This window comes from Haliotis rubra, unplaced genomic scaffold (genome assembly GCF_003918875.1).
Source record: "Haliotis rubra isolate DU_JTF1 unplaced genomic scaffold, ASM391887v1 Scf1279, whole genome shotgun sequence".
NCBI lineage: Eukaryota > Metazoa > Mollusca > Gastropoda > Lepetellida > Haliotidae > Haliotis > Haliotis rubra.
Window position 1 is genome coordinate 218,319 of NW_025765202.1, and position 12,655 is coordinate 230,973.

Here is a 12,655-nt window from a genome sequence, read left to right on the forward strand (position 1 = left end):
ACCGTGACCAAGGATACTTCATTCCATCAGCTTATGATCCACTCCTCCACCAAGCCCAATCTATTGTATAAACATCTCACCTATTGTATAAACATCTCATTGTAACTACTCCTGTATTTGTATCTCTGGCTTCCATTCATTATCCGTTGTGTACTCACTGGCTTCACCAGCTTACCGCTTAGCCAATTATGGCAATTATGTTGTTTCCTTTGTCTATTATGTTGTTTCATTGTTATATACAGTATAAATATGCAGCTCCCACACTTCATGTATCACTCACTCCTGCTTGACAACGGTACAAGAATCTGTATCGAAACGTCGCACTCACGAAATAAAGAAGTTGTTATCCATAAAACTTGTTCTATATTGTAAGAAAGTGTAATCCCAAATATAACATATGTTACAGCGCCAACTTAATCTAAAAAAACACTGTACGCTGGACGCTCCATTTGTCGTCCAAAGAAACAGTATAAGTAAAGTAGCCACGGGGATTGTATGGGAAAATCTGAAGACCGTCAATATTCCCTAGGAAACAAACCTAGGTTTGTGTGTTATTTGTTTATGTTTTGATCTTGTCTACTCACGAGAGACACATATTAAGATCACATGCATTTGAATACCAAGAATCCTTTTACACGAGGATTGCAATACTTATTTCAAATTATTTCTACTCTTAATTACCACAGCATATTTGTATTGTAACATTGCAAATTCTTTGGTCCCGACGAATGTTTATTTAACAATAACAAGGTTTTTTTCAATAAAAAAATCATAAGAAGAACATCTGAACCGTAAATGAGCAGTTCGGAACTTTTAACAGTAATCTTATAAAGTTCTTTGAGAGGCATTTTAGAAGTTGTGAAGATGAAGGAAAACTAAGTTCTATGGATAGTCAACTTCTTTATTGCAATGAGAGCGACGTTTCAGTGCAGGTACTAACACCGTTATCAAGCAAGTGATGTAGTACCTACACCGAAACGTCGCACTCAGTGCAATAAAGAAGTTGACTATCCATAGAACTTAGTTTTCCTTAATCTTATAAAGGTAATCCTCCTGAATTATTTCTTAATGACCACAGTCTATTTCTATTTTGTATTTTAACTTAAATTCCATTTTCCGCAGACTTGTATATAAATCATAAGTCCAAAGCATAAGTCATAAGTCTTGATCCTCCTTGTTACATTTAGTGTTTGATCACCAGTAATATTAAAACATGATATTCCAGAATGTGGTATGTATTCCAGTATGTTTTGCATGTACTAAATCATGGCTATCTGTAAATGCCTGTGTAAGTAGCAATGGTGTTTGCACTGACAAATCCGAGTGCCCGTTAGTTGTGAAGCATGGTTGTTTGTTCAGTCCTATCTTTTTTCCTTCCTTAGTAGTGAATTGGAAAATGAGATCATACAGGCAAACATGGTGTACAACTATATCCTGATATTTTGGAGATTTTACTGTTACTGTTTGCAGGCGACGTGATCTTAGCGTCCGACTCGGTGGTAGGTTGTCAGGACCAGTTGGACATTTTGGAGAATTACTCGAAAGAATGGAAATTACATGCTAACCTTGATAAGTCAAATATTGTTGCATTTGATCTCTCAGTACAGGCCTATAGTACATTACAATGCCAACATAGTATAAAAATATAAATAGTGTTGTGAAAGCTCATCCAGCTAGATTGCAGACTCTCATTTTGCAATTGTGTTAAATCTGTACACGGAGGCATGATAAATGAACATAGCTAAATCTAGTAGAACTTTCACATTTGTATTTGATAACAATAAATCAAATTTAGTTAAATTTGGTTATGTAAAGTAATAGGGTTGCAAGTATCTTTTTCTAAGTTGTAAGTAAACAGGACATAAAAGCAGAAAATGGTACTGATCTTCAACGGAACTCAAGTTACAAACATTGCAAATTCTTTGGTCCCGACGAATGTTTATGTAACGTCCTGTTTCAATAAAAAGATCATAAGATGAACATCTGAAACGTGAAAGAGCAGTTATTTGATAAAACCAGGGAAGCAGTCCATGTCTGTACATAAATATATTTTAGCATTTGTGTTAATGACAATACAAAATTTGATTTTGAATCTGATCTTGCCAAACTTGTCCATAACCACTACTGAAAAGTAACTCTCTAACTCCAGTTTCTCTTTCCATTTTTATTTAGAAGGGATGGACGACTCCCGTATTTCGAAAAATGGTCTTCTGGTGGCTTTTCAATGCAAATAGTTGCTGAATACAAATGTCGTGGAGTACTTTAATTATACATTGAATATGGGTAAAACTGCTGTTTCCTTATCAGCAAAAACAAACAAACAAACCGAAAACTGCTAGAGTCCATTTACTTTCATCACTCTACCCACGAGCGCCAGCATCACCTAAGATGTTTCTAAAACCTTTTGATGCACGGATTCAACTAATGCGTTTGTATGGAGCAGATATGGGGTTTTCAGACTTTTGAACCGATTGAAAAAGTACATTTATTGGCATGTAAGAAGTTCATTAATGTTAACATTACAACACCAAACTATATGGTATATGGAGAAAAGCGTTGGTTTCTGGAAACCAGTTCTAACCCAGATTTTCATGGGTTGTCAGATTCTGAATAAAACAACGCCTGCTATGTTTGCAGTGTGTTAGAACTGCTTAATAGACAAAATCAGTATTGATATTGCATTGTCATTATAGGGCAAAATGTGAAACCAAACATAACTCATTTGTTTTGTTGTTTTGACAGGAGCTGGCGGTGGACACACCCCAACTGCTACGTCAGCACCAGGGACATCATGCCAATGCAAAACTCTTCTACAAGTCATGGCGAAAGGCGGTACCGGCACCATGCTAATTTGTTTTCATGTTAAATGTGTCTCATGAATTCTTAATAGAGAGTGCAATCTGTACTTTGCGATGTGGAGTGACTAATTGTTTCTAATGTGAACCTGAAGTTCATTGATACGTCTACACTAGTATACCCTTCTAAAAAAGGAGGGGAACTTCATTTCTGATTTACGATTGAAAAAATTGGAAGATATATTGGAGCCAATCAATGTTGTTATGATAATTATGAATGTTTTGAGAGTGCAAGTGGTGATGCACTCTCATAATGGGGACGGTGGGGTAGCCTAGTGGTTAAAGCGTTTGCTCGTCACGCCGAAGACCCGGGTTCGATTCCCCACATGGGTACAATGTGTTCAGCCCATTTCTGGTGTCCCCCGCCGTGATGTTGCTGGAATATTGCTAAAAGCAGCGTAAAACCAAACTCACTCACTCTCATGATGAAATGGTGGTGCGTTCATAATATGTCTGGCTGAAGAGTCTTTGGGGGTTGTTGTTGTTGGTGGTGGTTTGGGATGGATGTGGGGTGAGTGGGTGGATATTTGACGAAGAATATAAACGTCATGTTTGTTAAGTACATGTGTTGGTATCCTTTCGTGGGTAGCCAAGTGAGTTAAGCGTTTGTTCGTCACGTCGAAGACTCGGGCCCGAACCATCATGGGTACAATGTGTGAAACCAATTTCTGGTGTCCACCGCCGTGATATTGATGGAATACAGTAAAACGTGGCGTAAAACAACACTCACTCACTCACTTTCGTTGTCACGTTTGCTGCATACGAGAGTTTTCTAATGACATATTTCAACTATGAGACATCGGTTATTGCCAACTTTGGGACGGTGGGGTGGCCTAGTTGTTAAAGCGCTCGCTCGCTCATCGATTCCCCATATGGGTACAACGTGTGAGGCCCATTTCTGGTGAAATAGGTGAAATATTGCTAAAATACTAAACTCACCCATTCACTATTGTAACTTTTGTTGCCGTATTTCCCTGTGCTAATTCCAGGGAAGAACAGGTCTCCCGAAATCCTGGCTTTGCATGTGGTTACATGGTTTGTTGGGGACATATTCACGCCTAGAGTACCTATTGAGTGATAATATACACGGCATTACACAGAACTTTTCATGTGATATTTGTATTTTTCTTGCAGAACTTGGCACATTCAATGGTTGTTACTCTGAGTATTCACAATGGAACAGAGCTCTTCCCAACATTTACAAAGAAAAGAAAATGACAAATGAGAAATGCATGCTTGGATGCCGCAAACGCTTCTACTTGTATTTTGGGACAGAGGTAGTTATGCTGTTTACATTAGTTAAATAGTTAGAAACAGGTAAACGTTGGATTGTGTTTCAAACAAATGATTCTTCAGTGTCCTAAAGTATTTGTTACGATTAATTCAGGAATGCAATCCTACAAAATGAGACAGTGCTGCAAATGTATGTTAAACAAGGTTTCCTTTAATTTGCAGAGTAGTAGATATTGCTACTGCGGTAATGAAATCAGGAGCTCTCACAAGCAAGTGTCCACCTGTGAATGTGACATGTGCTGCTCTGGTACCAAGATGTGCTGTGGTGGTCACTGGAAGATCTCCATCTACAGAAGCACTAGTACCTTTCACAACTCGTCGTCTGGCCATGCCACATTGCAGGTCTAGATATATCTTCTTCAGTTCAGACCAAATTCCCCAGTCGTGAGTGAGTATGTGTTAACGCCGCTTTCAGCAATACATAAGCAATATGACGGCAGGGGCACCAGAAATGGGCTTAACACATTGTGCCCATGTGGGGAATCGAACCCGGATCCTCGGCGTGACGAGCCAACGCTTTAACCACTAGGCTACCCCACCGCCCCTCAAGCATTATGACGGCAGGGGACACCAGAAATGAATCGGACCCTGATTCGGCCACAGTGTACCCATGTGGGGAATCGGACCCTGTACCCTTGATGTAGTCGGCATGACGAGGACCGAACGCGGGTTGTGAGATCCACTGACAGCCACCCCACCGACCCTGTGCCAAGTTAAGGGCAAACATGTAAATATAGATATACTGCTGCTACAAGAACAAGCAAACCAAAGTCTCAATATTCTAAATATGTATGTATACAAATCACAACAATCAATAGCTATGGTTCGGTACTGACGTAACTATGTGTAAGCCACATTAGGTCATACCCAAAATCAATCACACATTCAATCATTCTGCATCGTAAGTACAATGCAAACAAGTGCGCTATGGTTATAATGCACAATAAATAACCTATGCATAAACATCATTCAAATAAACAAAGTATCATAGTTTTAAGCATGATCGTTATTTACTATATCACTGCAAGATTGTCTACTTACCTTGGCATAATATTTACAATTGCACAAATATACTTTTAACCTATTTTATTATCATGAAGAACATTTAATTAGCACTAATAACATTGTTATTTAGTACAACATATATAAAATACTTGAAATATTGTTCCTACCTTTAGATCGGACGTGTTAGTTGTTTTATGCTCTGAACTGCGATCGGATTGAAGTGAAGTGCAATGGCTGACGTGCAAGTAATGTTTAGTGTTTTAAAAGAACCAATCAACACAAGGGGCCAAGCAAGTCAAAGGGCACAACACAAGCGATGACACAATCTCTTGACACCCCTTATACCCGTAATGGACTAGGCAAGATCTAAAAATAACCATAGACTAACGCTTAAAAATGATACTGCTTGCGTTAAAACTATAAACAATGACAACTTCAAACGAACCAAACCTTACATGACTTCATACCTGCCACACACTTCCCCTCCCCAACAAATGATGTCCCCATCATTATAATTTACCAGTGACAACACCCAGAATAGCCTCAGTTAGCTTCTCTGGCTGGTGAGCAAACATTGCCCCAGAGGCAAGAGAATTGAGATAATCCGCTCTCACCAACCAGTCTGGTGTAGCTACCGCAGAGAGAACATACTCCCCACTCCCGCATCCATCTCGGTTGAACTCGGGTTCGGCCTGAGCGTCGTGGAACTGGAGTTGGCATTTCCCTTTCTGCTGGCTGATTATTCTCTTCATCAGATACTTCATTTCTGAAATCGCCACCTGCAGCTGATGTCTGATCCGGCTGACCAGTATCTTCAGACGTTACTTCCTCCCTCTCATCATGGACAGCACTAGCTTCATCATTTCCTACCCTCGCTGTCTGTACTTCAGCTGGCCCATCCACTGATGAATCAGTGAACACTGGAGCATGATATGAATAGGAGTAAATGTCCGAGTCTTGTCCATCTGAAGAACTTTCATCATCCTTGTGCGATATCTCTGATGTGGCTTTCAGGGATGTTGATGATCTTTTCCGGGGGTGTTGGGATCACTTGTCTGGGCGTTGGGGTTACTCGTCTTGGTGTTGGAACAGGTGGTTCCAAGTTAGGAATGTAGCCAACAGGCAACAGAAGATTTCGATGAAGTGTCTTCTTCCTTCCCTCGCAATTTTCTTGCACAACTGTGAAAACAGGAATAGATGGATTAGGTTGATTCACAACAATATACACGTCATCTTCCCATTTGTTAGCCAGCTTGTGTCGTCCCGCAAAGGCTACAATTTTACAAGGACTCTATCTCCGACCTCGAGTGTTGCAGCACGAGCTCTTTGATCGTAATTTGATTTCTGTTTGGACTGAGCCTTCTTTGCTGATGCAGATGCCAATTCATATGCTTGCTTCAAACGTTCCCTGAGGGACTTGGTGTATTCAGAAATAGATCTGGATTTTCCTGGCTCTATGTCCAATCCAAAAGCCAAATCGACAGGTAATCTAGGAGTCTTCCGAACATCAAAAAGAATGGAGATGCTGATGTTGTCTCATGTCTTACACAATTGTAGGCATGTACCAAGGGACCTATATGGGCTTTCCAATTCCTTTTCTGGTCGGGATCCAGAGTGCCTAGCATGTTACAGAGGCGTTCGATTGAAGCGCGCGACATACCATTGCCCATGGGATGGTACGGCGTGGTTTGGGACTTCTCAATTTTCAACAGTTGGCACAGTTCCTGCATCACTTTACCAGTGAAATTAGCTCCTTGATCTGAATGTATCCTCCTTGGTAGTCCATAGTGAATGACAAAATTTGTGAAGAAAGTTTCAGCAGTTGTTTTGGCTGACATGTTTCTTGTTGGATATGCTTGGGCATATCTGGTAAAGTGATCAGTTACAACTAGAACATGCTCCAATCCACCTTTTGATGGTTCCAACGTCAAGAAATCCATACATACAAGTTCCAAAGGTGCTGATGTCTGGATGTTTACCATTGGAGCTCGGCTTGTTGGTGTTTTCCTTCGAAGACAGCGTTCACAATTTTGCAAGTGTGCTTCAACATCATTTGACATCGCAGGCCAGTAGAATCTATCCTCAAAAGTGCTAAAGTTCTATCTCTACCTGGATGTCCAACGTTGTCATGTAAACTGCGCCAGTGCTGCAGTGCGACATTTCATCGGTAGAACCAACTGTTCTCGGTCTTCCATCTACAGTGGTAATTCTATAGAGAACTCCCCTCTTCATTTGGAATTGGATAAAGCATTTCAATAATGATTTCACTTCAGGATCATTGATGTACTGCATCCTATTTGGAGATGTGCCATTTCTCAAGTGTTCTAGGATTATCGAAGAGATGAATCTTTGGCTTGAGCTCTCCTCCATTCCCTTGCATTCAGCTCGCACTGATCATCCTCAAGCTCCGTATCCTCTTCAATTGTATTCATAGAGAAGCACAGACTTTCAACCAAACTTGAGACATGGATGGTATCACAAATGGCTCTCACAGATTCCTGAGATATTTGCTCATCTTCAACATAATCCTGATGATCTGGTAAGCGAGATAATGCGTCCGCATCAATATTAGCCTTTCCTGGACGGTACTTGATACTGAAGTTGTAGTTTGCTAGTGCAGCCAACCACCTATGCCCAGTTGCATCGAGTCGAGCACTGGTAAGTACATAGGTTAAAGGGTTGTTATCAGTGAACACAACAAAATCATGCCCATACAAATAGTCATGGAACTTTTCTGAGATGGACCATTTCAAACACAAAAACTCAAGTTTATGTGCTGAATAGTTCCTCTCAGAACGTCCTAATGCTCTACTTGCATAGGCAATGACACGCAGATTGCCATTCTGGAGCTGATACAACACTGCACCCAACCCATGTGTACTTGCATCAGTATGGAGTTCAAAGGGTTGTGAATAGTCTGCATAGCCTAGTACAGGAGGGGAACACAGGCGGTGCTTTAACTCACTGAATGCTTCTTCCTGTTTTGGGCCCCAGATCCAGTCTTGATCCTTGGATGGTTGTCTAGATTTCTTCGAAGCAGATTTGGGCATAAGCTCAGAGAGAGGCCTTGAAATCTTTGAAAAGTCCTTGATGAATTTGCGATAGTAACCTCCAAATCCAAGAAATCTTCTGACTTCCTCTGGATTAGAAGGTGTTGGCCAATGTCTTATCTTGTCAATCTTGTCCGGATCAGCTTCAATCCCAGCTTCAGATACGATATACCCTACATATCGAACCTTTCGCTTAAAAAATTTACATTTCTTTGGGGCAAGCTTTAAGCCACATTCTTTGAGACGACGAAAAACAAGTTGTAGCCTCTCAAGGTGTTCCTCATAGGTCCTGGAAAATATGATAAGGTCATCGAGGTAGATGAGGCATATTTTGAGATGGAGACCCTCTAGGCATTCTTCCATGAGTCGCTGATAGGTAGCCGGTGCGTTTGATAATCCAAATGGCATTCTGTTGTATTCAAAGAACCCGAGCGGTCCAATGGTAAATGCTGTACGAGACTTGTGGTCTTCCTCGATTTCAACTTGGTGGTACCCGCTCTTCATATCTAGTACTGAAAAGTACTTCATACCACCAAGACAATCCAATAGCTCTTCAATCCTCGGCAAAGCGTATGAGTCCTTGATGGTACGCTTATTCAGCTGGCGATAATCAACACACATCCTTAGTCGACCGTCCCGTTTAGAACCAGTACAATGTTGGAAGCCCAAGGGCTGTGCGATTTCCTAATAACCCCAGCAGATAAGAGCTGTTGTAGGTGACTGCTAACTTCCTCATACATAGTAGGAGGTATGCGCCGATGCAGCTGTTTGAATGGTCTATTATCCGTGAGTTCTATTCGATGATGAACCATTGAAGATTGTCCAATATCCTCCTCATTCTTTGAAAATATATCCTGAAATCTCATGATCATATCCAGTCCATGTTTAATCTCCTCCTCTGATAATCCTTCCTTATCAATATCTATCTGATCCAATAACACATCTGCTTCAACAGGTAGGCATTTGGGTGGATCATGTATGGTTACTGGTTGAAGTTCACAGAGAAGAGCCTTTGGAGGTATACATAAGGTCTGCGTGGTCACATTTGAGATGTGTACATTTACAATCTCTGGCCTTGAACTATTGTAAGTGATGAGTGTTGGAGCAACATCAATATCTGCCGGTAGCGATGACCTGTGGGTAGGCTGAAGAAGTGCACAAATTCCTGGCGATGTCAATCCCTTCGTGATCCGACCCTTTATGATAACATTACTATTTGGAGGAATGATCATATTCTGAGTCTCAGTGCTCCTGACTAAACCAAGACGCCATCCATTGCGTACTAACTCTTTCTCTCTGAGTGCAATGCTTCTGTAGGCCAAGTACCAAGGTGTATGTAAATCTGCCCTCTGTAGGAATTTTGGTCCATGGAGTTGCCTACATTCATCCAAAAGACATTGCAAAACATTGGTACCCAGCAAGGCAGGGACACGTGCATTATACCTTGTTTCAGGAACAATCAAGAGTAGACTGGAGACAGGATTTTGAGGGCTGATACCTCCACCTGTAAGGATAATATTAACTTGTATATATCCCTGATATGGGAGTGACTGACCACCAGCACATTCGATGTCCAAAATATCTCCAATGGGTTCAAGCTAATGTGCTGCAAATGAGATTTGTAAAGGTCTCAGAGACAATTGACACAGTAGCTCCTGTGTCCACTAATGCTTGTACGGGCACTCCTTCAATTACAATCTCAACTTCATTACTGTTGCCAACTAATCCATCTGGTACTGTAGGGCGTGATGAACAACCTAAGGGCAGCCCCTTCCCATAGGCCTGGGCCAGTTTAAAGGATGACGTAGGTGATCAAGTCTCACTCTGCATCCCCGAGCAATATGACCTGGGTAACCACACCTAAAACATCTAGGCAACTCTTCATTAGTGTTGTTCCACAGTGTCCCTCTCTCTGGTGGAGACATATCCAGTTGTTCCTTGTGTTGAATAAGGATGCATCCCTGATGCTTGTAGGTCAGTTCCATATGGCTGTTCATTGGTGACATCAAAACCTGGATGTGTAGAAAGAAATGGCTTGGATTGTGAACCAGTGTATGCTGGAGATTTTCCTTGCCTCCACTTGATACTTTTCTCTCAGGTCTGTGGGGATGATTGACTCTGGGGTTTGAGAAACTGGGGTGTACTTGGGATGGCGGAGTTGAAACCTGGTGCTGGTAAACTTGACCCTGATGTTGGCACCTGAGCTCTGCAATCTCTGCTCTTATTTCCTTCACCATTTCCTTCAAGTCAAGAACTTCTTGCTTTGAAGCTGCCTCAGCACTATCTGAAGTGAAAGCCATTTTAGCTGTAGGTGACTTTTTTTTCTCTGCCGTGGGCTTGTTTCTGTTAAGGTCAAATTCCACTTCTCGCAGACAAAGACGTAGTTCATCGAAATTAGAAATGACCTCATATTTGTGCGCAGCCAAGCTTTTCAATCCAGGTTTGAGCCCATCCCACATTTTGCTCCGAAGCATCTCATCCTGTTCGGTCCAAGGTTAAGTGGCGCTGCTCTGATATCTGATACATAAGGTTCTCAAGGCGACATCCCCATGCCGACACATCCTCATCTTCCTTCTGAGATGCACCATAAAACTGTGACATAAGACTCTCCTTCCTCCTAAGTGTACCGAATGCACTCCTGATTTTAGCTAATATATCCTCTGTGCTTGCTTTATGGCCTAGTTTCATGGATATTAAAGCTGCTTCTCCTTTGAGAGATTTCCTGATAGCTTGTAAGACAACTTCACGTGTATGAGTCTTTGACTGTAGAAGACAGTCAACTTCATATCTCCACAAATCATATGTAGTATCCTTGTCTGTCTCTCCACTAAATATGGGAAGCCTAGGGAAGTGATGGTAACTTGTAGTTGAGCTTGTCCCAGGATCTGTGGGATCATTGTTCCCAGTAGGTATCTTGTGGGCTGTTCCTTCCTCCAGTTTAATCAAGGGCCCTTCCTGTTGTGCCATTCCATGAATCCATTGTTTAAAGTCCTCCCTGTGTCGACTTTGGGAGACATTCCCATCTTCTCAAACACTGTTAGTAGACTTTTCAATCCATCCTTATCAAGCTCCATTGTTGTAGAGATATAGAGGGGAAATGAACTAGAAGTTGACACAAAGTTGACACTGTGAACGTGTAACTAAATATGCTTAACTCGCAATAAACCGATTGATCCCCACTGGATACCAAGCTGCACCGTCAAAGGCAAGTGAAATCCTGAACTAGTTCAATCAGGTATAATCAGAATACAAGAATGAATGGGTAATTGGCTAAGATATTTGGCCAAAGTATGAGTTGAAAAGAATGAGAAAAGAACAGAGTCCTATTGGAGTTGGTAACTAAGTTGTTTTGTTTCTTTAAAGAAACGTCATACAAGATTACCAGCAACAATAAACCTTCGAAACAATTATTCAAGCCCAAAACCTGAACAATAACTACACAACTAAGTAATGATTGACAGGTTATGCAATTTAGAGTTCGACAGGACAAACAAGCGGGAGTGTGAATTCAATCACCAGCATATCAGCATATACAACAGTCTACCTGCACGATAAACGGATAGATGGGGAAACATTGGAATTAGTAAACAGTATGGTTACAGTGCAGTGCAATCTAGTGCAGTGTAGATGTAAGGCGTCACTGTGGTACAAGTATCACTGGGTTTAAGTCCCTAATTAAAGTTTATCTAAGCTTAGATGTCACCAAATTAATCTATAGGGTAGAGCTGAAAAGTAAAGATCACACTCTCACACTTACATGCGGACCTGAAATATGATCTGATGCTAAGAAATAACTAATCAAGCAAAGCCAGTAATTGTACAAATAAAATATCTAAATTATACTGACTGAAATGATCTAAGTTAAAATTCAATGTGTGGATCCACAAACTAACTAAACAGGTTGGTACCAACGGAGTCAAGAGAACACACACAAACTATGGCCGGCCCTTAACTAAAGGAATTGAATCAACACCCACTGCTTCATAATGTAAGTACAATTGCTCTATGGCATATGATGGATGACAATAAGGTCTTTATTGTGGCAAGTACTTGGACAAAGTTAAGTAAATTCAAACCAAGAGGTATTGGGTCAGGTAAATATATCACATCAAGTAAGTCACGTGACGCACATAATGCACAGTTCAATAAAGTCAGAACTCATGAGCACACGCTTATGACACACAAGTGTCCAGACTCAGCTCAAGTCAGCTCAAGTCTCATATGTCCGAGGTAATCACAGAACAAGTCCCAGCACTGGTGTTACAATCAGTCCTGTAAATGAAACCTGTGCACTGACCGGTTCAACGAACAGCAAGATGCAGGCAATGCTTCATCCTTCTCAACCTGTGGTGGCTCTGTCATCAATAGTCTGCAAAGATCCTCACTGGGGGCTCCATTATGTAACCGGGACGTGAATGGGAATACTGAGGACCAGACACTGATTACGGGTTG